Here is a 22,146-nt window from a genome sequence, read left to right on the forward strand (position 1 = left end):
TGCCACATATATAGATTAATATGTTTTACAATATACAATAGTGTCTAATCAATTTGTTGAAAAAAGGTAAATTTCATGAAATCAGTCAATTTTGGGGGAAAATAACATATTTGGTATGATATTGAATTAATAACTGTATATTTTGATCAACAGTTTGGCTTTTCAACTGCTGTCGTAATATGCACTTTCAGCAAAAATGGTCATCAGGGTCTCTTCTCTCCCAGGGTCTCTTCTCTCCAGGAATCAGATGATCACATTTGATTTTAAGCGCAGTTCCTGTGCAAAGAGGTAGAGACTGAGGTAAGCACGAGCAGTTTATACTTTGAAGTATTCTGATAACTGAATTTTTCATAAGATTCATTCATGGTATGAAATTTTAGGATATCAGGAAAAGGAAGACCCAAGATGAACAGTAAATAGCTCTTTGATGGGGCAGATGTATAAAGATATTTTTCTGAAGAAACTGTTGTTTATAGTTTTAGCTAGTTTCATTTTCCTAAATAATTTAGTTCCAACCTGCTTATCCTGTTCCAGGTGTAGTTCTAATAAAAATCAAAGTCCTAGTCTAGTTTTTAATGCTTTTTCTCCCTTGATTTGGTCAACTGGTTACACCCACCTTTAAAATATCTCCTATCAAAATGATTCTTGCATATTTTAGGATGCAGGAATGTGGAATTTAAATGAGGGATTAAGCATTATTTAGTAGGCAGAACTCCAATACAAGGCCCAGAAATTTTGTTGCTTCTTATTCTAATGTTTTGCAGGGTCTTGGAGTTTCAATGATACCCCGCATCATAAAAGATTATCATGGATATTTACAAGGAGAATGAAGACAAATTGGAAAATAGAATCTGGGTTTGTATTTAAATTTTAACCATAAAGTTTGAACCTTACCAGTCTCTCAATTTATCTTCTCTTCAGTATTGAAAATTTTCCTTGAGTTTCATTGAAATTAGCCCATGATTTGCTATTTGTTGCACATTGACCGGTAGTTTTCTTTTTAAGGTAGAGTGTTACAAAGTGCACCCTTGTTTATAAGGTGTGGTGTAGCATTTGCCTTCTGCTTGTAAGTAAGTAGTCCAGTAGTGCCAATGCAGCAAGACCTGAAAGGGAGTTAGTTTCATATGATAACAAGTAGAAACATAAAGGAGAGTGGGAGACCATCTGTCAAAAGTGAATGGAGTAAAAAGTTTGGCTCTTTCTGACCTGAGAATACGTTATTCCCTTGGAAGCAATGAAAAATACATTCTCAATGAGTAAAACCTCACATTTCTCTTTTTCTTCTCCCGATTTTAGATTGGGCAGGTCAGGTGTGTTGCCAGGTATCTGCTCCAGCCCAAGCCTCCTACATCTTGTCAGAGAAGCCCATTGTTATTGGACTGAAGCTCATGATTCAGCAGGTGCTTGACGTGTGGTATCCTAGGAAACAGCTGCCAGGCATCTGAACAGTTTGCTGCTGACCGACCACATTTCCAGGCACCAAATGCTTCTCATAAATGAGCAGTCATCTTTCTTCACAAGTAGCAGGGGTGGCTTGAATCTTGGAGCTAAAGATGGAACAAAATCCTCAACCAGGTTGATCCCTCCCAAGAAGGTTTAGGCATCATTCTGGAACACAGGTTGGTTTCTGGGCATTCTCTTCAAACTAGGTTACTGTATGGAAAGAGGCCAAAATGTCTACAGCAGCCACAATGAAAACTTTCTGTTTTTTGTTTTTGTTTTTGCCATTGGTGATTTTTTCATAACCCATCAAGTGTAAAGGACTAACCATAGTGCAAGACCTTTCTAGCATCCATGGATGCATGCATTCATTAGCCAACATCTAGTTATGTTATTGGGTCTTATATATAAGGCTTATACCAAGCACTGAGGATGCAAAAGATGAAGAAGATCTGATCCTGAAGATCTCAATCTATCAGAAAGAATGACTTTCTAATCTAGTGTCTTACAGTAGTAAATTTCACATAGGAAAAGTATGAACAAAAGGCTGTAGAAGAAGAAAGATTATGAGAGAGGAAAGAATTGAATAAGCTTTCACAGAAGGGATGGGACATGTGGAATTGGGTCTTGAAGGATAAATAGGAGTTTGTCTGGCAGCGAAGTGGGTCAAGCCCATTTTTGGCCCAGAGGACTACATGCTCTTTTGTTACCCTCTTTGAGACCACTTCTCTTCTGTGAATAATTTATGGTTAGGAGATTTTGAGCCCCAAGAAACTTAAGAGTAGAGGTATATTTAGTTATAGATGCTGTTTTGTTGTAAAATCACCTTGTTACAGTCTTCAACAATGGTTCCACTTTTCAGTGTTTCCAAGTGAAAATAGCCCTTTCTACAGCCACTTAAACTCTGAAATGTCAGTTTCTGTTCCAGTTTCTTGCTTCATTGAATAACGAGAGTTAACCCCTTAGCGATACTTTTTTTTTTTCAGAACTTTGCTAACTGATCTGTCAGTGACAGCTGTCATGCTTTTCCTAACCTTTCACTGCAGTACAAGAACCTAGACTCAACTATCCTTTTTTATATACGTAACTAACCCCCACCTCCTCCAGACAGCTTCTGCCACTACTACACTGCTCCTACTCTTTCACCACCTCCCTTTAGGCAAGTCTTGCTTAGCTAAACCTTCCTGGTCATCCATCTCACTTACAATTACATCAAGCTATTTTTATGTTGGGAAATAGGGCCTGTAGTTTGATGTCAATGCTAGAGGAAGAAGGGAGTTGTTTTCCATATTTGTATCAGTTACACAAAAGTAATTCTATTCTCATTCTTATGACTCAGCTGTGAACATTGTTTTTTAAGACATCAATATAATTACAGGGAGTAGCAGAGAGACAAATCACATGTATGTGACTATTCCCGTACTTTACCTCTCTTTTTTCCATCTTTGGCTCTGTTCATTTGTAAACCTACAGAAAGGTGCCCTGGAGGGAAAACAATCAGTTTTCTCTGGCTTGCAGTGGGCATTAATGCCATCAGAAGGTTTGAGTTCAAATTTTTTGTACTCTCTGAGAGTTGGAATCACTGATTGATCTTTGTATCTGATCGTCATGGAAAACTGAGAGTGAACTGGACACATTATTGTGCTGAAATTGGAGCTGTTGTGAAAAGACTCTGTGGTTACAATAGTGTGTCAAATTCTGTCCCTTCCCTCAAATAAAGGCCACGTGGTTTCAGACAACCTCCTTGCTCATCTTGAGGATCTCCTCACTCCCTCTGGCTCCATTTGTAAGGCTTTGGGGTCTTCTTGCCCTCCATATCCCCACATTATCCATGTCTTTCTCTGAGTCATCTGCAATTCAAATCCAAGACAAACTTTGAGATTGAAAAAAATCAAAAAGCAAATCTAAACTTACTATTTGACAAGAAGCAAAAATGTAAGAGGTGAAATTGGTTTAGGGTAGCCCACCATGAGAGACATGAGGCATTCCATTCTGTCCCCCTCATGGTCACTCTCTCCTAGTACCTTGAAAAGTCTCTGATAACACTGCAGATACATATTTCTTCTGCTCTTGCCTCCCACTCCAGGAGGCATGCCCTCTCTCAAAACCCGCTGGGACTCTTCATGGGGGCAAATCCTAGAACATTTCTTCTTACAACTGTGACCTGTTTGTATCGGTTCAAATGTGTACCTGAAACATTTTATTCTGCCCATACAAAGTGCATATAGAGCAGAAAACTTTATCAATGATAAAAACCTATGATTTTACTACATTATGTTAATTCACAAATTTTAATTTTAATGGTACTGCCTTAGAAAATTAAATAGAAACATTTAAGTAACTTTCAATTGTCTACAGTTTTAAAGAAAGGGACATCTGTACAGTTAATAGAAAGCCACCATTGGTTTGAGATTTTATTTTGGTTGGTTCATGTAGAAGCAGCATGTGAAAATATACAGATATTTCCAATAGATTTGAAAACCCACTCTGACCAAAAAATAGGATGCATGATTTGTTGCAATGGCTGATACTAGGACAGAATATCTGAAATGGGGACTGTTCTGAAATACCCAGGAGTCCTGACTTGGACACATGTCAAGTGTAATTCCCAGACACCTTTCCAGTGGTTGGAGTGGCTGAAAATCTTAGATTGTGAAATCTCCAACCCTTTGTTAGTTCCATGATCAAGTTACTACTGAAAAAAATGAAGCAAGGAAATGAAGTGATTATGTAGGTATTTCCCAAGGGAATGTACTTCGGATGACAGTCTGGCTAACCATCTAAGAAGTTAACTTTGCTTTATTGTGGTAGGTTTGACCAGAGATTAAAAAAGGAGAGGGTGACAGAAACGACTAGAAAACACACACATCTTTGGGAAAACAAATCTCAAAATTCAAAAGCTTATATTCCTCTTGATTTTTTATTGAAATATCTTTCACATTTTGCATTTCCATTTAATGCAAACTGATATCTGAGATTATCAAAACCTAGATAAAGTTCTAATTCCTTTTGGGTCATATGGAGAAGAAACAAATTGTTAGACTAGACTTCACATATAGTTAGGAAGAAGACAGACCCACTAAAAGCCAAATGTGATGCTTATTTTAAAATGTCCCAAGGTTAAGACCTCACCAGTAAGTTTCATTGCTGAGCTACAATCTTATGTAAAAAATGGGGTTTATAATGGAAATGCTGAGGTACCTCCTTAATTATCAGATGCCACTGGGCACCAGCATAATGAAGGATTGTGTGTGTGTGTGTGTGTGTATGCGCGCGCACGCGCGCGCGCACAATGAATGCTAATTGAAGTGAGAGAAATGGGAAATTGTGAGGCTTCACTGCAGTAAAATGGTGCCATCTAAAGGAGAGGAGAGCAAAACCACACGGGTGGCATTTGTACAAAAATCAAGCAGGTTGGCCTCTTAGACCCCGGACAACTAGATTTCTGCATTTGGATTTTTAACTCAAAAAAACAAAATTATATTCTTCTATATTACTAACATAGCTGCTCATCAGGTGGAGGTAGGGATGGGATAGATGCTCCTCAGCTTCTCTGAAACCTCCTTCATATAGTGGACTTCTTATGTGACAGATTACAGGGAAGTGACATTGACTCTGCATGCCATAGGAAGGGGGAAGGCAGGGAGGGAGGGAGCAAGAAGAGAAAGAACAAGGAAGGGAAAAGGTGGATGGTGGGTGAGTGGGAATGATGATAAAAAGAAGGAAAGGGAGAGAGAGAAGAGGCATGGAAAGGTTATTTTGTGCCGGATATTTTGCTTTCAGATATGCAGTAGAAAATTTAGCATTCAGTCTTCACAAACAGTCTCATTCGTACATGTAAGGAGAATGAAACAGGGAGATAAAATAAATTATCCCAAATTACTGTGGTTAGCAGTGACAAAGCAAGTCTATTTACTTCTAGGACCATGTTGTCTCTATAAGCATAAGGTCATGAATGGAGTATCAGTTTGGTCCTTCTCAGAAAAGGAGAAGCTTATGTGTTTCTGTTACTATTCTCATGAAGATGAGAATCCATTGGAAGACCTGATAGCATCTTTCTTCTTCTTAATTAAACCTGCCCATTAAACAGAGTTGGAAAAACAAACACCGGCACGCACAAGAGTTCCAGTTAAAATTCTCACCTCACTAATTTTCTTGCCTTTAAAATCTGATTTCCTGGTACATCAAAAATTCACATGAAGATAGCAGGACTGAGAAAACCCTTTGGGTTTTTAACTTAACTTTGACAAATTGACTCAGCAAAATGTGGCCTTTTTCATAAATCAGAGAACACTTGGCCCTTGCTGTTCTGTTTCATAGAAGTATATGGGAAACAAATGCCACTCGTTGACCAAGGAGTATTAATAGAAAGATATACTGAATTGAACTGTCGCCTACACCCTGGAGATCTGGTTAACAGCATTGGAAGGAGGTGAGGTTTGAGTCTAAATATAGAATTTCCAATGTGGCTGAGAATCCCAAATGTGGCAGACCACACAGAACATTCCTGAATGGAGGGCATTTTTATACAACCAGAACAGGGGGCCACTGAATAATTCTAGTCATTTAAGCAACCAAATTGAGGCACCACAGAAGCTCACATGGAAATACACTATTACTTTGCTAAATGTTCTGGAATGCTGACTTGCTCATTCCCCCACTGGCACAGTGGCCGTTGTCTAGATGCAGCCAGCCCACATGGAACTGGGTTTTTCACCATAATCTGCTACAACAGAGACAGGCATCAAGGACTGGGGCAGGACTACATGCCCTTCACAGAGGTCAGTGGAATGTCTCTAATTAGTAAAAAGGAAAAAGCTTCTTACAGATCCAAGATGGAAGTGATTCAAGTCAAAAGCAAAGGGGTTTCTTTTGAAAATGTGTACTGACATGTCTGAAAATGTATACTTAACAAGGCCTGTTTTTTTGTTTTTTTGTTTTGTCTTTTTTTTGTTACCCAAGCGGGGGGAAGAACAGTTTGGAGCCTTTCTCTTTAAATTACAAACAACTCGAGTGAGATTTCTATTTTTTCCACTGATTTTTTAGGAAAAGTTTTAGCTTTAAAAGTTCACCTCTATTCATATTAATCATGGACGATCACTAGTTTTATTTTCTACAAATAAATCAAAGATGAAGAAGGAAAGAGAACGATTACAGAGTTAAAAATACATTTTTTATTGCAGAGAAAGCAGGAGATCCTGGGATTGGAAGTCACATGCGAGGTAACGAGCTCCTCCCTTATCTCCTTTACGGAGGCTGACATTATTTAGGCAAGAACTTTTTAGAAATTTTCTTTGAAAAAGTGTTTAGCAGTAAGTGAATTTGGGAGATGCTGGTTTAAATAAAGTTAAACAGGTTACTTTACTCAGGACTTTTCAGAGCCTTTAATCTGCTAAAGTGCCTATAACATTCCCCAGTGGGGTTGTAAGGGCTGCCCTTAAAATATTTAGCACATAGCACCACAGGGTATAAGTCCTAGGAAGATGCGATGAGGCCAAAGTACTGACATGGCAGTGTAGGGGCTTGAGAGCTGCTAATAGGAGTAAATCTTCCCAAAACATGAACTAAAAGATGCTTTTTTGGAAATATTAATAACATAATTAGAGAACATGGAACACACACAGGCATGTGACGAATGAGAAACATCTATTTTTCCCAACATGAGCAGAGGGAGACCAGCCTGCCATACCCTGGGGAAGGGTGGGAAACCAATGTTTTGAGTTCTTTTAAAGCATCACAGTAGCTCCTTTACAACTATTATAAGGTTTAAACATTAGGGACTTTAAGATATAAAGTTATCCAACACTTGCTTTGTGGAAAGGAGAGTGATCCAAGAATGTCAGGTGGTCTGGGCACACAGGAAACCAAGGTTTCCCCAGGGCATGGCGTGGGAAGGAGGCATTCTAAGGTGTCCATGAGACCATATATACTTCACTATAGCCTGGGTAAATAATGTCTTGCACTAATACACACTACTCTATTTCAAACATGTATAAATGCTGCTGTGATTGATGAAATACAATTAATGTAAACATTTTGCTGAATTCACAATTGTCTCTCTTTAGGTATTCCCTCAACAGATGAGGAAGACTAGAGTTGCTATTATGTGTAGGTCTTCAAGCATTTTAAATGTTTAAATAAGCAATAAAATCATATAGTTAAAAAGAATTTTTTTTAAAATACAGGATAAAAATACCCTCTTTCCATCCCTGCCCAACCATCTGCCAAAACCCCACACCTCTAATTGAATAATCTTTGTTTCAAATTTCTTATGTAAACTTTCAGGTTTCTTTCCAGCACACACAACAGAACTTTCAAATGTATTTTCCCCTTTCTTAAAAGAAATGGGTAGTATATTTCACATGCTATCCTTATTTTTTTTTTTAAGTTCGGCACAACTGCACTGCTATATTTTCTCTGAGTTGAAACTGACTTCTTCATTCTCACTCAACCCTGAAATACAAAAGCTCCCTGAATCTCAAAATGTTAATAGAGTAATTGGCCTTACATCTCACACCTGACTTCTTTCACCTTCCCTTCTTCATCTATGCCCAAAGAATGCTTCTGGTGATGCGTAGGAAAAAGGCACCATCATTTCTTTGTGAATATCAGTCTCATCTGCCTCAAGGAGTAGGCTACCTCCTTGTCTGCTACAGAATGAAGATATCTTATCATCCTGAATCTTAATACCTACAGAGGAGCCCACCTCTTCATTTTTAATTCCACTAGGGCAGAGGGTCACCAATGGAGTCAGAATTAATGCTCAAACTGGTCCAAATGAATTGATCAAAAATTACATTGAGAATCCATGACATGGACTCTTAGTCAACATACCCAGTGCTCTGGGCTTGTCATGACCTTGTTTGGATGGCATTCTCTGGCTGATTTTAAATGAACAGGGAACCATTCTACCTATAAAATATTTAGGTCAACCATGGCTGATGAAGAATTGCATTGGTTCCAAATTCTCTATAGCATCAAAATTCTAGAGGCCGCAGAGATTTTAAAAATTACGAATTCTTGAGTTCTACCCACTCATGTGATTCTGCCCCTGAGAATCCCTTCAGGTCGTCTTAAGGATACTTATTTCTAAGCCCGCCCACCCTAGTAATTCCAATGGTACTCCAAGAAGGAAAATGCTCAGGTGGGCCTTTGTGGATGCCATGATCAAGAGGAGCCCTTCTCCAAATGTTTGTATAGTTTGGTTGTACCCTCTTTTAATACAATTTTGAATAAAAGAATTTTCATTTCTAATTTTATGAGGTTCACAAAAGTGGATCTGTTGTAAGCAAAGAATCACTTAGAAATGTAGAAAGAAATTAGAATAATAAAGGGGCAGAAGTTTTCTCAAAAATACTCCAATTTTCCCCTAAGACTCAACAAACATGACAGAGAAAATGATTGACTTGAGCTGGGTAAAGTAAGAAAGAAAATTAAAATTTAGGTGATGCTAAACCTTATAATCAGTCATGCTGCTCTGCTGGGTACTTGCAAAATGCCTGTCTATGCTCTTCACATCATCTGGTAGCCCCAGAACCTGGTGTGACACAATGCTGGCAGATAGAGGACCAGTGGAGGTCATGGTCAGGAGAAAATTTTCATGAAGGGGTGTGGGAGAAGCCAAGGTCTTTATCAGAAGGGCATGAGAGTTAAAGAAGTCATAGAAAGACAAAGACTGTATGATCTCACTTATTTGTGGAATCTCAAAAAACCAAACTCTATACAGAAGGGAGATTGGTTGTTGCCAGAGGCCAGGGATGGGGTTGTGGCAATTGGCAAAAGTGATCTAAAGGTACAAACCTTCAGTTATAAGATAAATAAATCCTGGAAATATAATGTGCAGCTTGGTGACTATAGTTAACAATACTGTAGTATATATTTGAAATATGCTAAAAAAGTAAATCTTAAAAATTCTCACCATAAGAGAAAGAATTTGTTACTGTGTGAGGATGAATGTTAACTAAACTTATTGTGGTAATTATTCACAGTATATACATATATCATGTCATTATGTTGTATACCTTAAACTAATACAATGTTATATCTCAATAAGATTCAGAGGAAAAGAACAAATTATATATACATACCTGAACGTGTGTCATGAGTGTGTTAAAAGCTATGGGAACCATGAAACTGTATCTGACCAAAAATACAGAAACGGAAGGAAGAGTAGATGGGGCAGCTGACATCATTCTGATCGAGGGCAATGTTTAGTGGATTAAGCATAGGTAGGTTAATTGAAAAAAAAATGGCTCTAATTCTTCACAATGTCCTGTATTTACATCCTCTGCAATGTGACTTTGTAGCTATTCTCATCGAGATTTGAAATCCATTTCTCTTCCCCCTTGATTCAGGGCGGGCCATGTGATTCACTTTGGCCTATAAAATGTGGTAGAACTTTTGGAGGGCCAGAGCGGAGCTTAGATCTTAAGACACTGCATGCTGTGATTTGCTCTTTTGGGACCCAGTAACTGCCATGGGCCCACCCCAGGGCTCATCTGTTGGAGGATGAGTGGTCATGTGGAGAGAGCCAAGTCAGCATAGTATCTCTGCAAGGAATATCTAAGACATCAAGAGACTTCAAAGGGATAACCAGGAAAATGGAGAAACCCATAAAATGTGCTACTAGAGAAGGCAAGAGTGGGAATGTTTCAAGGAGATTGTGGCTGACTGTGTTGGCTGCTGTCGAGAGCTGAAGAATGGTCAACACAGAAAAATGTCTATTGGATTTAGTGTAATGGAGATTGTTGGTGACCTTGAGAAGACCTGTTTTATTCTTACTGGTGAGACGATGACAAAAGCAGAGCTAAAGCTATTTCAAGAATGGAGTGAGAAGGTTAAGACCATGAACATCATCTTTCGAGGAGACTTTTGTATGCTGTCTTGATGAAACAAAGTAAGGTGTAAAGATACTGTGTTGAAAATCATTTTTAGAGAAGGAGACAATGTTGATGTAGGGGAGTACTGCATGACCAAGGGACAGAAATCTTGAAAGACAAGAGTTTGGGAGCCCAGCAGACAGATACCCAAACTCATACCTGTTCACTGACTAACTGTAAAGGATTATATGTCAAAGTGCTTTGTGGTCTGTATAGAGATATGTGACAATAGTTTATTTTTATATGTGCTTGTTAACTCTTTATTCCTGAATGATGTACATCTTCAGTAATAATTTGTAGAACTAAATATGGGGAAACTAATTTTATGGTAACTAACCTGGCAGACACCACCTTAACCATATGATAAAATTTAACCTCACTAAGTAATGGTACCAACCAACATATGTGCCTCTTGATATGATACACTGAGAAGGACAAAATGTAACTTCTGCAATTTTCCTGACAAAAATACGTTAACTAAATCTAGTTAGGAAATATCGGACAACCCCCAAATGAAGGACATTTTACAAAATAACTGGGCTGCCCTCTTAGAAAGTGTCTAGGTGATAAAAAACGAAACAAAACAAATATAGGTTGAAGAACTATTCCAGATTAATGGAGACTAAAGAACCATGACAATGCAACATGTGAGACTAGATTATATCTTATACCAGTTTTCTCTCTCTCTCTCTCTTTTTAATATAAAGGACAATTTGGGACAATTTGCAAAATACAAATAAGGTCTCTAAAAACAGATATAATTATACCATTTTAATCTTCTGATCTTAATAATTATAGTATACTGTAAGAGAATGTCCTTCATCACATAAAATGGATTCTCAAGTATTTAGGGGTCATGAAGCATTATGTTTATATTTTATTTTCCAATGGTTTAGAGAAAATACATATGGCAGAATTCTAAGATAGTCCCCAAGATTTACACACCCTGGGGTATATAGCCTGTATAATTACCTCCTCTAAAATATGGGCCAAACTTGTGACCATGATGGGATATCTCTCTCATGATTAGGTTATCATCATTTGACTATGAGATAATCAAAAGAGAGATTATCCTGGGTGGGCCTGACCTAATCAAGCAAATCCTTTAACTTAAGGTGAATTATCAGAGAGATGCTCTCCTACTGTAGAGCAAACTGACATGCTGTGGGAAGGGCAACATGGTGGGAAATGAGAGGAGGCCTCTAGGAACTAAGCATGATCCTTGGTTGATATCTAGCGGAAAACAGAAACTTAGGTCCTACAGCCACAAGGAACTACATTCTGCCAACAACCAACAAAGTTGGAAAAAGATTCTGAATCTAAGATGAGATCCCAGCGAAGGCCGACAGCTCGATTTTAGCCTGTCAGGACCCTGAGCAGACCCGAACCTGAACTCTTGACTCTGGAAACTGTTAGGTAATAAATGTGTATTGTTTTAAGTTGCTATATTTGTGGTAGTTTGTTACATAGCAATAGAAAAGTAATACCATATCTGATACAAAGAAGTCAAAATTTTAACAAGCAGTGAATCTTAGAGAACAACTTATAGAAGTGCTGTGTACATTTTTTGCAACTTTTCTGTAAATCTGATATTATTTCAAAATAAAATGTTATCCTAGACATAACACATAGCTTACTATGTGCCAGGTACCATTTAAAGTATTTTAAAATAGATGAATACATTCAATTCTCATTAAAGAACAAGCAACTTCTTCCCCCATGACTTAGGTATTATTATGATTCTCATTTTTCTGATAAGAAAACAGTCACAGAGAGTTCAGGTGACATGGCTGCAGTTGTCCAGCTGCTAAACGGCATAGCTGAAATTTGCATCCAGTTTCAGAGTTCATACGCCTAAGCCCTGTACTATAGTAACTCAATATTACTGAAGGAAAAAATACCAATTAAAATGCCAAATGACAAGGTGAATGTGATTGAACACAATCCAGAAATCCGTGGAAAATCATTTTTGCTCTACCCTCTGTTATTTACCATGTTAGCATTTGTAGTCATGATATGAATAGCACATCAGAACAACTCACAGCATTAGAATTTAAACAATAGCAAATTTGGCTTGCTCGATGATTTTAATATTATCAAATGTATTCATATACCAAAACTTGCCTTATCCTCCCAAATATCTAAAATCTTTTATAACATGTGAAGCGAACAAACTGTAAGTACTGAAGAAATATGTCTAGAGGGCAGAACAAATTGGACGTGTATAATAGAACTAGGAATTAGGGAAGAATATAAAAACGAAAATATGAAGTTCAATATACTTAACAAAAGTCAGTCAAAAATGTACTTCCAACCTTCTTGCATATCGATTTTATATATTTTACATATTTCAGGACTTGGAATAAAATGAAGTCACCCAAACTTCATTGTGAAATCTAGTATCCTTGAAATCTACCTGACTTCAGAGAGGCAAAGAATGAGCAATTCAAAATATTTTTGAATGAAAGTGTCAGTTTAAGATCCTCAGCATAAAACATACCTATAAAGCCTATTTGCAAAGTAAATTTACTCTGGATTCTTGATACCTATGAAAGTTTTTTCTATTATATTTATTTAAAATTACAACAGTTTACTTTAGAAACAAGCTCAAACAATTAAGGTAAAAGATAAATAACTGCATACAGTTTAATTTTACAAAATGCAAACATACATCTTTCATTGTTCCATTATCTGAGTATTAAGCGCCATATAATTGCACAAGACATTTTCAAATGTCTTAAAGGCTCTAAAATTACAGAGTTGACTTTAGTGAAATAGTCTTTATTTTCCTCCATTATTATACAAATAATTGACCACATAGATTAAATTTAAATCAGAATGGAAAATGTTCCTTGAAGAGTTCATTTCTCTTTTGTAGCTAAGGATTGGAGACTTATGATGGCTCATGGAGCTACTCAGGCTCTTGTGAGATATAAAATAGAGGCTTAAATTTCTTTAATTTAGGATGTTTTAGCCAAGAAGGACATTAGAGTCTCCTTGGACCATGGTGACATCAGAGCAAGGGTTACCCCAAACAATCCACTTCTAATTATCCCAAGGTAATTCTACGAGCTAATCATGGTTCCTGGTTGATATCTAGTGAAAACAGGGACCTCAGTGCCCTTTTCACTCTTAGATATGTCTCCGTTTAAGAGATGGTACAGATGAGGAAGTGGAGGCCTATGGTTGTAGGCTCAGACTCTGACTCAGACTTTCACAGCAGAGACCTGCTGTGTACACCTGGGAATTTATAAACCCCGCCCATTCCCTACTGCCCACAGACTGGCTGCCGCCCTCCTTTTGGGGGCAGAAGGTAGAGAAGTAAAGAGAGGGTCCCTTTCATCCTGGTCATGGAAGGAAATATTATTCATCACCACTGTTACCAAACCCGAGGGGAAGACAGAAGGGAATATTTTTTTACAGTATTTCTTCTTTAATTAAAAAACAGCATGTGTTTTTGCCAATACATTGAAAAACGAAGTTGGAGAAAGAGGAAAACAATTCAAATAAAATCCCTAGAAATAGTAACAGTTAGGAATTGTAAGGTCGCATGGGAGTCACAGAAAGTAATTCTAATTCTTTGTGGTAGGAGAATATTTTCACAGTGTGTTCCACTTTTGGAAACCTGATCCTGTGACTCAGAATTAGTTCTGAAACATTATCCCCTCAGTTCAATTTTTTCTCATCATAACTCTCTGAGATATTTACCTGCTTTAATTACAGGAGAAGAAAGGGAGAGGGACAGGGGGGAAAAAATGGAAAAAAGTGGTGTGGTTAGTAAGCTGCAAGTGGAGAATGTACTGGAGTCTCTTCTCATACAGTATCAGAACTCTTGCACCACCATGGCCAGGCCCATGGGGAGACCAGCTATCAGATACCACAGGGGAGAGCATGGAGCCATCTGAATGAACAGCACTGCTCAGTTTGCTAAGCCTAATCTGGGTTGGAAAAAAGTATCTTATGTTACCATTTTTACTTCAGTGCCCAGCAAGATGCTAGGCACATAATAAGCAGTCACTACATTTTTATCGAATGAGTTAATAAGGCTGGTTTTTCACAATTTCTATTGTTGTCGATGCTGTTGGGCTTTTTTTAGTCCAGGTTAAACCATAGACCAAAGCGTTTCAAGGTGTTTTGAAAATTATTATTTTCTTCCTCTAAATGTGTATGAATGTCTAATTTCTCTGCCAGATACTGGGGACACAAGAGTGAACAGGAAAGGGCTGCTACTCTTGAGGCTCCCAGAGTCCATGAATAACTGAACATTGAGAGGCAGCATGGTAGACTTGACCAAGTTCATGTGACACACTTAGGTTTAAATCTTTACTTTCTGCTCACTGTTTTTGTGACCTTGGGCAAGTTACTTATTATTATTAATAATATCCCCTCAGCAGAGTGAATAACAATGTTAAGTATTAGTGTTTGAGGATTAAATATTTTAATACAAAGTACCTGGAAAACTGCCTGGCACATGGGAATCCTTTAGTAAGTGGCAACTGCTACTGTTATTTAACCACTGTGCAAGCGTGGGCAGATGAAACTTGCTGGATCTGTTTGCATAACTCAAAAATTAGTATAGTTATATAATGAGTCATAATGGTTTTTATACTGCAAGTACCTTTTATCGTTTATGTGAGCCTATGAGGCATGGACCCTCATTACAGTCCCATTTCAAAAGCTAAGTAAGCTGGGGAGCCCACACAGATAGTCAGAATCTAAGCCTCACAACATGGCAGAAGCTCTGAGTGTGGACACAGAGCCAACATCTGCAGTGGACAATCAGTTCTGGCACCTGGCCAGATCCTCTTGGATCCCTTTTACCAGCTCTATGTACCCATACCCCATGTACTGCTTGCTTTGCTGATGATTCACCTGCAATCTTCAGAGATTGCCCATTGGCACTGAAAAATCCTTGAAAATACAAAGAGATGACCTCCACTCCCATCACCTTGGCCAAAACAAACAAACAACAAACAAAAACAAAAACAAACAAACAAAAAATACAACTCTCTGAAGTGTAAGTTACAAACCAGAGCTTCCAGGAGGATCAATTAGAGGCTGAGATTTCTCTTAAAAGCACATCCTAGTTTGACTCCCTTCCCTTCCCTGTTCTGCTCCCTTACCCAACCCTTGCTAGTTTCTTCTGGGAGTCCTTGATAAATATACCAACCACGATCCTTGGCTTAGGATCTGCTGCTGAGAGAACCTGAGCTAAGACTGCACGTGGATGGTTACCGATTACATAAAAGATCCCAAAACAATTCAGGATGCTTAGATGTTCATCAATAATTTCAAATCCCGGATGCCTTTCCTGAGAAGTAGGGATGCTCTAAAAGACCAGGGTCCTCAAGGCCATCCCACTCTCAGTTCTTCTCCCAAAGCCATGGGTATTTGCTTTATGCTAAAAACCATAGTCCAGGAAGACTTGAAGTGCCTGTAGCCACAGCCCTGCTCAGAGGCCGTCCCAGAGTTCCTGGATGATGAATATGTACTGAAAGAATGCACAAATGCTATAAGTGCTTTGCTGTTACCAGCCTATTATACCTTTAAAATAAGTTTGAGAAGTGGGCATTGTGATCTCCATTTTTCTGATGAAGAAACTCAGACCTAGAGAGATGAAGTTACTTGCCTAGGGTCACACAGCCAGCCAAGACAGAGCTAGGACATCAGGTTGGTCTGATTAGAAGCACATTACTTTAGCTTCAATTGTGTCTCCCCTACCCTGCCCCAGCTCCTTAATCAGGGGTCCTACAGGACCCACAGATCCCTGGGTCCTATTCTAGATGCACTAATCAGATCTCTGACAATGAAGTCTGGAAATGCCAGGTTATCTTTCTGCCCACCAACATTTAAGAATCAGAAGGAAAGTGAGGGAATGTAGAATGACATCTTAAATGCTGCTTCGTTAGGAGAAAACTAAATGAATTTTAAATGTAAACTGCACACTCTGTTTCCTGCATGGCTACAACTGATGCTTGGTGTCCCAGTGTCTGTTGTACAGAAGGCCTAATGAAATGTAGGCATATTGATATGTTGTTGGATCTTGGAGAAAATAATCCATTTGCAAAGGAAGCTATAGCTGGTAGCTCTGGCATAATGATCTCTTACTTCTTTCATCATGATTTCTACAGAGAGTCTGTTACCTAGTATTAGGCGAGCAACATTTGTACAAACTAAATTAGGCCTTAGGACTTGCCAGTTCTATAAAGACTGCATTTTGACTGACTACAGTCCTGGACACACCCACAGACATCTTCCTCTCCTTCTGATCACCAAACACTTCTCTAACCAGCTTGAGCCAAGTGGGCTCCAAGGAATCTGAGGTTGGGGGTTACCTTTGGTGCTCTTGTTAACAATTCCTTTTTGCTCATTTAAGTGTGGTCCTTTAAATACATCAATTATTTTTCTTTTTCCTTCTCTCTTGCCTTTATTAATCACTACCTTCTGTATTGAGGTGATTTTTTACAATAGATAGAGCTGCCTGCTGATTTACTGCTGTGTGTACAGAGGGATCGCCTACTGTCATCTCCCCAGGAAAGCATTCAAAAAAACCGTCCACCAAGCAAAGCTAAATTTATTTGACTGCACCAGTCAGGGAGAACAGGGGCCTTGAGAGTCTTTTCTCAGAATGAAGAAGTCATAGGAGCATATCTGTAGGGGTTAGGGTTTGCACGGTTTATGACTTAACAGGTATGAATTAGTGGTACAACAAGGCTAGAGTTTTGAAATGAGTCTTGATTAATAAATTATTTAGTTGGTTAGGGTCTCATCTTCCAGGAGCAGAAAATTCCTAGAGCAAAGAGCTGGTTTTTCTTGCTCCCTGAATTGTTCAACAGAGGCATAGGAAAGCTTACCAGGTCAGTACTGTTTAACAGGCAACAGGAGATTGTCTTGGATTTAGTTCTCAGGAAGTATAAATTATACGCACTCAGGTAAAAACATAGAATGCAACCATTGAGACTAACTTTCAGTAATTTGTGTTCAATAGCCATCAACTTTAAATTTCAGTGCACTCACTCTCACAGAACTCCAGATAGCTATTGCTGTCAACTTCCACACAACGCTATGTGGGAGCAGTAGAAGGTTACCCCATTAGCGCAAGAACAGCACAGACAGTGTGTTGAACCAGCGGACCTGAGGACCAGGTTAGGACACCCATGGGTGAACTCCTGGCCTAGTGGAGAAAGGAAGCTTCAGCAAGTGACTTAAATGACAGCATTGACTAGCACTCTCCCAGACTCCCATGCTTACAAAGCACTAGAGGCTCCTAACTATACATAGCCTTAAGGGGCATGCATGGTGGGGATGTTGAGTTAACCCCACTTTCCTCTATACATCAAATAGAGCCAAAAATCTAATTAAGTTATTAAATATATATATTTTTAAAGCAATTTTCACAAACCTGCTCTTGTGCCCTGAATTTGTTCAAAGTGCATGGGAGTGTATATATATGTATGTATGTATGTGTGCATGCCCCAGAAGTGGACCTGTGATGCGGATTTGAGTGCAGGCAGTTCATCTGGGAGCTTTTCCAAGGAAACACCAGTTGGTGATGGGACGGTGAGGATGAGAAGAAGAGAATGCAGGCGTAGGCATCAAGCCTGGGGAGAGGAATGAATCCCTTGTTCTCAGGAGGTTTGCACTCACATACATATTAAAAAAACATGAAAAATGCACTTCAAATAAAGTAACTTGAAACAAGTAGGCTCTTTTGTGGCAAAGAGAAATACAACTAAATACCACACCTGTCCTTTCTTCTCAGCTGGCCTTTAGAAACTGCCAAGGTTCAGGTTTAGGTTGCATTATTGACTTTAGATCTCTCTACTCAGATGTCAAACCCTGGTTGAGACTTTCTAAAAATGACATTTGTGGGTCTAACTGGCTATTTCTTTTTTCTTTATTCAACAATAATTGTGGTCCATGAAATGGCCAATGATACCTTCTCCTGCATCATCATTGGGTCTTCTGCATCAAGGAACAAAAAACAATAGGACTCTCTGGCCATATGGGGTCACCACAGCCAGAATTAGAAGCACATGCCATTAGGAGAAGCAATGGGTTTTCTCATATCCATTCCCCATTGTTTCTAACCCACCTGAGCTGAAAAAAAAAATATGAGCAATTCTTTGTCCAAAGAGCAGGTGTTAGAAAACATAACAAATTTATATATATTGTTGTTTTTGTTGTCAATAAATTGTTAATGACAAAGGGCAGACCTTTCACAATTAGGAAAAGAACCTATTTTCTTCCTCCCTCTTCTGTGATGGGCAGAAGGTCTTTGCCTCATTTTAGGCATACTATGCTTCTTCCTGGTAGAAAAAGTAATATTAGGCAAACTGATGTGGGATATAAGTGGATTTTTTAAAAAGATGTTCATTTTTTAATGAATGATTAATTCAGCCCTATCTCCATCTTTTATTGTCTATTAGAATGAAAACTTAGAGACACCGATATTCTCCAATATCAAAGAAAATTGTCATGAAGGTCAATAAACAAAATTAAAGGGACAGGAATGAAAACAGAGTCATGTAACACAGATTTGCATTAAACAGTAACTTTTGCTTAGACACCACTTAATCAAAATATAAATTATCTGGAACACCTTGTGCATAGAGCAAGCTTGCAGATACTTGGGGTAACTGGGCTCTTCATTCCTTTGTCAATGTTGGCTATACCTTCCTTCAAACTCCTGGACCACACATGGTCGAAGCAGAAATGGAGTCAGCATTTTCCTTTTTTCCTGAATAATTACCTGCTTATACTCACTTCTTTTTAGTTTTTCATTCCAAGGCAGAGCAGAAATCTCAAATGTTTTCATAAAAAAATGACTACGTTTTAGTTTTTGCATGCTTTGAAACCATGGAAAGGTATTGGGAGAGTTGGAACAGAGCATAGGGTCCTGGAAAAGCAGGGAAGGGTGTGCTCCTGCTGTCTGTGTACATTGCTGGAGATGTAGGTTAGGATAGTGTAACAAGGAGATGTACAAGATGGAAACTTATTTCTCTCTCAGTGATCCAGAAGAAGAAGACATGCAATCCAGGTAGGCAGTTTCCATCCTCAAAGCCTGGCCACTATCTCTGGGTACACAGTGATGCTTTAGTCCTTTTTCTCTATCAGCCAGCAAAAAAAAAAGGAAAAAGTTTCCACACCTGTTCTCCCAGGAAAATAACCACATCCTTTCTGCTCACATCATGTTGGACAGATTTTAGTTACATGGTCCCAAGAACCTGAAAGGGAGGCTGGAGCTATATTTGTACTTTTGACTAAGGATGGAGCAAATGTATATGGGCAAAAAATGAGCAGCTTCTGCCACTCGGAGACTCTCTCTTTGCTGGTAATTTTAACAAACTATGGAGAAAGCAGGTATTGCAAAGAGGTTTCACCTCTTGGGTAATTGATCTCTTGGTAGAAATTGCCTAAGGCCATTCCAATATGAGGCCAGTTCTGGCTTAGTAACAAAGAAAGTTGTAAAGCATGCCAGTGTATGCTTCAAGCTTGGATTGGAGAGGAATATGCCCAGTGTATGTTAGATCCCCTGTGTAGGGGTTAGAGATTGGTATCCTAGAACATCTTGCTTCACAGAGAATATGATACACATGGTCACTGCTATATACTAACATTTCCCTACTTTTGTATCCTCAGGTTTCTTTCCTTGTTATATTTCATCAATTTCTAAAGAGTATAAAGGTCCTTGAAGAATCCAGTTCATGGCCTAAGAAAAATGCAGTGTTAATCTAAGGTAAGATACTCATTTGCAAGTCAGTAGAAATTCAAAGCACTCTGAAAATAGAATTCATTAATTACATAAAAAATGAAAGCAAAGTGACCAAACTCTCATCCACAACCACAGAATGCAGTATAATCTCAAAGATCTGCAGGTGTTTGGCTGTCATCCTAAATGGCCCTGCCTCCTTTCTATAGTGGCTCTTGGAGATTTTCCTGCAAGTGACAAGGGGCAAGGGAAGGTTGTCTCAGTTCAGCTTTCCAGCAGCTGTTGCATAATACCTCTCTTTTCCAATACACGTATTGTTCCCTTGTATTCTTTCTAGTCAAAGAGAGATCACAGTGCAGCCTTCAGAAGCCTTTGTGTCTTTCTATTTTTAAATTTAGGAACAGCTGTATCCCTCACTGGCTATTATAAAGATTCTACAAGCTATTACTGAAGTACATTTAAAAAAAAGAGAGAGAGAGAAAGCATTGTATTTGAAGACCTGAAGAAATCCAGGTGGTATTTTTTTTACCAGGTGAATTTCTTAACCCTTCCCAAATTCAGCAGAGATTAGCTGAAGCTCTGCACTGACTAGAGGAGCTGGACTTTAGCAGGTCTGGAGCATTCATTTCTGAGAGAAACGGCATACATGTAGGGCATCTGAAAGTTGACTGCACAAAGCATTTGGTTTATAAATTAGTCCCTTCTCTGGATTTCTGTTGTTTACTCTGAGAGACTTTAATTTTCAAAGATTGTATCCTTCTTTATAAGAGTGATTCATGCTCATTGTACAAGAATAAGACTACATAAAAGAAGGAAATAATAGTCATTCATACTTTTATCTAAAGTCATTACAAACTCTTGTTTACATAGTTTTTCATTCTATTAGATTAAAATGTGCCAGATAAATGTGTCTTTTTTGTTTTTGTTTTTTATTTAACATTTTAGCATAATCATTGCCATATTGTTGTAATTCCTTTTAAGCATCACTCAAAACTTTGCCTGAATTTCTCTGGTCTATGTCATTTTTCATCCTCCACTAAGACCCTTTTCCAATTCTGATTAGCATGGTCCCCACTCTGTCTAGAACCATCCTGTGCTTTTCTAGAATGCCTCTTTTTCCACACTGTCTCCTTTATTCCCGGAGCAGGCTTAGGCCCACTCATGATGATGGCGAAGCAGCTCTGGCATGGTGGGGGACACGCATACACCAGGCATAGTTTTATCACCAAGTGATCTGTGACGAGTCATTGAACAAATTCAGTCATTTATTGCTTTGCTGCAACAAATGTTTTCTGATTCTCAGTGCCAGGCACTACTTCTGCATAAGCAAACACAAATTTGGTTTCCGATGATCCACGTGGCCCAGCCAGTACCTTTTGGTCATATCCTATAGAAATGATTCTGGTGCATCTCAGTGTGAAAAGAATCCCCTGATATTCCATGAGAAAGGTGGAGACAAGAACAGGAAATAATACAAGAATGGAGGACAATAACTTTCTGGATGTGACAGCATAGCCACAGTGCAAGGAGTAAACTTCAGACACTGCTCCTCTTCACATCCAGGAAGCAACCCACTCAACAGGCAAAGTCCTGAGAAAGAGTCCAACAAGTCAAAAGTAGGAGACCAGCTGACCCTTTGGTGGTGAGAGAAAGTGGTTGGGTGCAAAAGACTCCAGAGGCCCACCTGTAGGCTTTTCTAAGGAAAATCATGGACTGTTTCTAACAGTCCCATAAATGGGGAAGAAGTATTTCCCAAAAGCAATTTAAGGTACAATTAGGAAGGGGAGTTAGATGCTTGGAAGCCAAAAAATGACAGATGAGCCCATGGGTTTCTTTCTTCTTCCCCATACATGATTCTGTGCTTAGCTAAAGAATATCCAAGTCTCATTTCTCTCTCTGTCTCTCTCTCTGTCTCTCTCTCTGTCTCTCTCTTTCTCTCTCTCTCTCCCTCGTCTACTAGTTTTAGTTGCAATTCTGGTTTCTCCTTGCTCTTACCTGTTGTTATGAGTCTACCTATATAATGCTTGTTGTCAGTACCATTTGCTGCACTTCATGTAAGTTATGATAATTTTTGTGATAGGTTATGTTATTCACACATTTACTGCCTCCTTTTCC

At 38.6% G+C, this 22,146-nt stretch overlaps 1 long non-coding RNA gene across 1 annotated transcript; it reads left to right on the forward strand.

Moving 5' to 3' along the window:
* The first annotated feature begins 240 nt into the window (after nt 1-240).
* LOC120611841 (uncharacterized) lies at nt 241-1,761 on the forward strand. Its single transcript, XR_005655301.1, has 3 exons — nt 241-300; nt 765-855; nt 1,297-1,761. It is a non-coding gene; the product is annotated as an uncharacterized LOC120611841 (long non-coding RNA).
* Nucleotides 1,762-22,146: the final 20,385 nt, after the last annotated feature.

The sequence above is a fragment of the Pteropus medius genome, unplaced genomic scaffold, assembly GCF_902729225.1.
Source record: "Pteropus medius unplaced genomic scaffold, Ma_sr-lr_union100, whole genome shotgun sequence".
Lineage (NCBI taxonomy): Eukaryota > Metazoa > Chordata > Mammalia > Chiroptera > Pteropodidae > Pteropus > Pteropus medius.